Source organism: Ochotona curzoniae, unplaced genomic scaffold, assembly GCF_017591425.1.
Source record: "Ochotona curzoniae isolate NIBS_2020 unplaced genomic scaffold, NIBS_Ocur_1.0 contig_3255, whole genome shotgun sequence".
Taxonomy (NCBI): domain Eukaryota; kingdom Metazoa; phylum Chordata; class Mammalia; order Lagomorpha; family Ochotonidae; genus Ochotona; species Ochotona curzoniae.
The window spans coordinates 2,232,780-2,237,490 of record NW_024465777.1 but is presented as its reverse complement, the minus strand read 5'-3'; the positions used below and the strand labels follow the sequence as shown (position 1 = coordinate 2,237,490).

The window sequence follows — 4,711 nt, the reverse complement described above, 5'->3', positions numbered from 1 at the left end:
GTATTCCTGATGCTGGAAACTGGGGTGCTGCCTGGGATGCCCACATCCCCAATCGGAGTGCCTGTCTCCAGTCCCAGTCCCTCTGCTTCCGGTCGGTTTCCTGTTGATACGCATGCTGGAAGTGGCAGGTGGTGATGGTTCAAGTGCTTGAGCCTCTGCCTCTCACGCAGGACACCTGGATGGAGCTTCAGGCTCCTGGCCACTTTGAGGTGAATAAATCAAAGGATGGAAGATCTCTATCTAGTTCTCTGCCTCCCTGCCTTCCAAGTAAAATGAAAATAAAGGAAAGTTTAGTAACCAAATGGGAAGAACTAGGACATCCAGTAAAATATTGGTCAAGAAACTGAAAGAACGCAATAGACAAGGGTGAGATGGGGGGACAAGAGGAAACCCGGTCCAAGCCAAGGGGGAGGGGGGATGGGAGGACAATGTGGTGGGGACTTGGAGAGGACAGTGGGTGGGTGGTGAGGTCCAGGTGGTGGAGGAAGTGGCTTGTGAGAGTCCCCCAGCTGTGGCAGGAAAGGCCCAGGGATAGGAGAACCAAGGTCAGGTTTTGGCTCCTCTACTGCACAGCTGAGTGCGCCTGGCAGAGTGCCTCCTGCTCTCTGGCCTGTTTCTGCATTCATAAAAGGAGGAGTGCGTAAATAATGCCTGCTGCAAGTGCACCACAGGGACAGACTGCAGGACAGGTGCATGGGGCCATGGGGGCAGCCTTGATCTTGGAGGCAGCCAGGTGTGGGCTCAGCTGCCAGCTCCTGCTGCCTCATTAGCTGTGTGCCTGGGACATGTCCTTTGAACCTGCAGAGGCCCCAGGCTGGTCTCTGTGGGCTCATGGGGCCAGCGTCAGGAAGCCCTCACTTGACCACCTCCTCGGAGCCCGGGCCCACCTGGGATGCAGCTAGCCAGGTCATCTGTGTCCTGCCTCTCACTGAGCGGTCAGCACACAGGACTCTGCCCATGGCCACCTGCCTCGGCCCAACTGGGAGGAGCTGGCAGGACCCCCTGGGCACTCGATCTTGGCCCTTCATTTTACAGATGGGCAGTTGAGCCCAGCTCTCTTCAGGGGGTGCAATTCCAACCCTTGCTATCGTAGCTGACCCAGTGGCTGAACCTCCTGCTGGGTTACAGGTCTGTCTACAGCTGCCTCCATGGGCCACATACTGGGCTGCGCTCTCTGCACCAGACAACCTCCTTCATCATCATAAAGCAATCGAACCTCAGAGAAGGTGAGTGGTTTAGCCAAAGTCACACAGCAAAGGAAAAGCAGGTCCAGCATTTCAGTTCACACCTTGTGTCTCAGAAGCCTTCACTCACCATGACCTCTACACAGGAGCACTCTGTCTTCTTAAAGTCTTGCACAAGCATTGGTTTACTCAGGGAATGCTTGCTGCAGGCCTACCGCATGCCAAGTTCTGGTTGTCTGTTAGGTATAACAGAGCAGAAATCAGTAGGCCATGGTCCCTGTCCCCACCTCCAGCTAGCCAAGAGGCAGGTTTGGGGCATGCTGGAGGTTCTAGCCCAGACTTCCTCTGCCCCCACCCTTTGTCCAACCCCACCCCCTGAACCCCTGGAAAGGCTGAAGGAAGGAGGTGGTGAGAGCGCCCAGGGCCACTTCATCTTCTCACCCTGACTCTGACTCATCCCCGCACCTGGCAGAGGTCTCAGGCAGCCACGCTGGAAATAGACAGGGAGGGACAGGAGGTGGCACCTGCGCTCTCAACTACTGTCCCCACCCACCCCACCAGGAAACAGAAAAAGACATCACCCAAGGGCGCCCACCTGAAATGGCCGGGCTGGGGGCTGCCCTGCAGGAGGGGCACCGTTGTCGCTGACTTGAAACATCATCCCAGGAGGACCCACAAGGACGCCTCCCTCTGCCGTTGTGGCACTTGCTATGCGCGGGACTGTGACCTGGGGAAATGCTTTGCATGTCTTCATGACCTCATGGACCGCTCACTGCTCAGCCAGCCCACGCAGCTGTGCTGTGATGAACCCATTTCACAGATGAGGAACTTGGGACTCAAAGAAGCAAAGGAACTCGCCTAAGATCACACAGCCCTGTGTGAGACAACAGGGTCCTGCCCCCATACTCACCACCCAGTGCCCACTCAGGTGGCCAGGAGCCAGTTCCCATTCCTGCTGGCTCTGCCCATGGCACCTGCCCTCCTGTGATTCCCCCACCTCCCCAGGAAAGCAGGGCATGGCCCATCTGCCTTGTCCTTTTTCCCCATTTCAGCTCTGCCCAGCTCCCAGTTGACCCTGAGGCCTCCCTGTCTACAACCCACATGGCTCCCCATGACCCACTTCATGTGAGGCACTCAAGGGCCTCAGGACCTGGGTCCCAGCCACCTCTCCACCCTTATCCCTCACCTAGGTCCCTCGGGCAGGACACCTCCCAGGGCTGGCCTGATGGAATGGATGGAGGGCGGCTAAGGCATGGCTCTTCCCAAGCTGGGTACTTGGCCTGGGTTTTGTGCGTTGTCAACCTTCCTGGCCTGCTCCTAGCACTGAGCCAGCAACTGGGGTGCAGTCAGGAGTGGGGACACAGTCTGTGCCTTCAGCCAGGCTGCCTGGCAGACCTGCCCAAAGCTGTCGGTATTACTGGAATTTCAACACATTCTGCAGAGCTTCAGGGCGGCAGCAGCAGCTGGCCCCCCGGAGCAGGGGAAGGGGTGGCGAAGGACGGCACCTGTCAGAATATGGTCTCACCTTTGCTATGGTCTAGAAGGTTGAGACACCCAATATATAGCAAGGAAAACTGAGGTCATCAAAGCTATCAGTGGCAGGGAGGGTCCAAAGTGCTCATTCTTTCTATGCCTACGTCCAGCCGAAAGAGCTTGCTGAGCAGAGCAGGCACTGGGACAATTGGGGGCAGGGGAGGTAGGAGGGCAAAGCGCTCAGGTAAAGGCAGAGGCAGGGCAGGTACAGAGCTCAAGGCGATGGGAGTGCGAGGGGGTAGAGCTGAAGAGCTGGGTGAGGTCATCAAGGGCAAGCAGACACCTGCACCTGGTGCTCAGCACCCTTCAAGCCCCAAACCTCCCCGCTGTGCCCATTCCCCAGCCGGAGAAACTAAGTCCCCATGCCCTGCCCAGACCTCTGTGATGCTCTGTGGGGGAGGCAGGATGGGCTGCTTCCTCCTCCCAGCACCTGCCGCCCCCAGGCTTGCTGGGGTCTGCTGACTTACTGATGGGTGTGACTCAGACAGGTGGCCCTGCTCCCCGGGGCCTCTCTGCTGTGATGGGGCCATGGGCCCTTCCTTCCTCCTGCACCTGCCTGAAAAGGTCACCTATTTTCAACTCTCTCTCACCCCACCCTGCCCTGCCTGTGAAGGATGAGCTCCAGCCCCAGCCCGTAACTCCAGGCCATACCCAGAGAGCTTTGCCTAGTAGGTAGGAGGGGCGACCACCTGCTGTTGCCAGAGGACTGTCCAGGGTGCACGAAGCCACCTTGGCCGCTTTTCATGTCATAGACATCCTTGAGCAGTTCTGTGCGCCAAGCACTGTCCTAGGCTCCCCCGGGGGACAGATCCCTGACTGGTGCCCACTTGTACTTTGGTCACAGCCAAGCAGACACCAGACAATTCCTAGTGGTGACCTCAGGATAGGGGGCTAGACAAGGAGGGACTGTTTCACAATGGGTAGTCAAAGAAGGCTTCTTGGAGGAGGTGACTCAGAGGTGGGGAAGAGCAGGAGAAGCAAGTGCAAAGCCCCTGGGTGAGAATGGGAGGGGGCATCTGGACGGTGGTTCTCCAGGAGGGGTCCCCCAGCCAGCAGCTTCAGCCTCACTGTGGAACCTGCTGGCAACAGACCTTCTTGGAACCCAGCCCAGATTTGCTAGAAGTCCGTAGTGAGGCCCAGCCAAGTGGGTTTTAGCAGAGACCCTGCAGGTGACTGTGCCACACCTGGAGCTCAGGGTCACTGCACTAGAGCTTAGGACCAGCAGGTGGGGTGAGGGGCAGATTGCTTGCCTCACCTCTTCCCTTCTCCCTCCCCAGGGTCTGCTCCTGCCTCCTCTTCCTGCCGGCTTCACCATTTTGGCCGGCCCACACCACAAAGCTGAAAGCCCACCCGAGGCTCCCCTGGCCCTCTGGACAGACCCAGAAGATCTCAGCTGAGCTCAGGAGAGACCTCCAGAGCGCCTTCCTGTCACCTCTCCAGCTTTATGACTTGTACTTCTACGCACAGGCGTCCTCTCCCTCCCTTCCCCATCCAAGCACACTACTCCGTTTTGCTAGGATGCTCTTTCTCCACTTCATCCCATGCACCCTGCAGGACTGCTGCTAGCCAACTGGAGACCCCCGGGATAGCCCAGAGCCCGCGGGCATCGCTCACACTTGCCCACCCCACCTCACCCAGGTAAGCCTGTGCCCTCCTCGCACTCCTGTTGTGTTCTCTTGATCATGTGGCCCTGGGTGACATGGAGTGACCCCCGCTACCTGCAGGGAAAATCAGGTCACAAAGCTTCATCCATGGCATTGACCTCCCGGTGTCATCACCTCCATCATGAGCCGCCCCTCCCCTCCCCTCCCCCTGCCCCAGGCCCATGGAAGCTGCTGGCTGACGGAAGCCGAGAAGTTTTCCACTTTCCCTGTTAGAGAACAGCTACATCCATCATCTGGGGTGGGGGGGGAGCGTGGGTCCCTAGGAAGATAGCATGCAGCTAGAAATGACCTCATGACTTTGCTGTCTCTGCAACCCAGTCCCTGCCCCAC

The 4,711-nt window shown here is 58.3% G+C and overlaps 1 long non-coding RNA gene across 1 annotated transcript; it reads right to left on the bottom strand.

Annotated features, from left to right (window-relative positions):
• Nucleotides 1-225: 225 nt before the first annotated feature.
• LOC121156141 lies at nt 226-1,874 on the bottom strand. Its single transcript, XR_005883804.1, has 4 exons — nt 1,780-1,874; nt 1,626-1,674; nt 1,315-1,420; nt 226-260 (listed from the first exon to the last, which is right to left on the bottom strand). It is a non-coding gene; the product is annotated as an uncharacterized LOC121156141 (long non-coding RNA).
• Nucleotides 1,875-4,711: the final 2,837 nt, after the last annotated feature.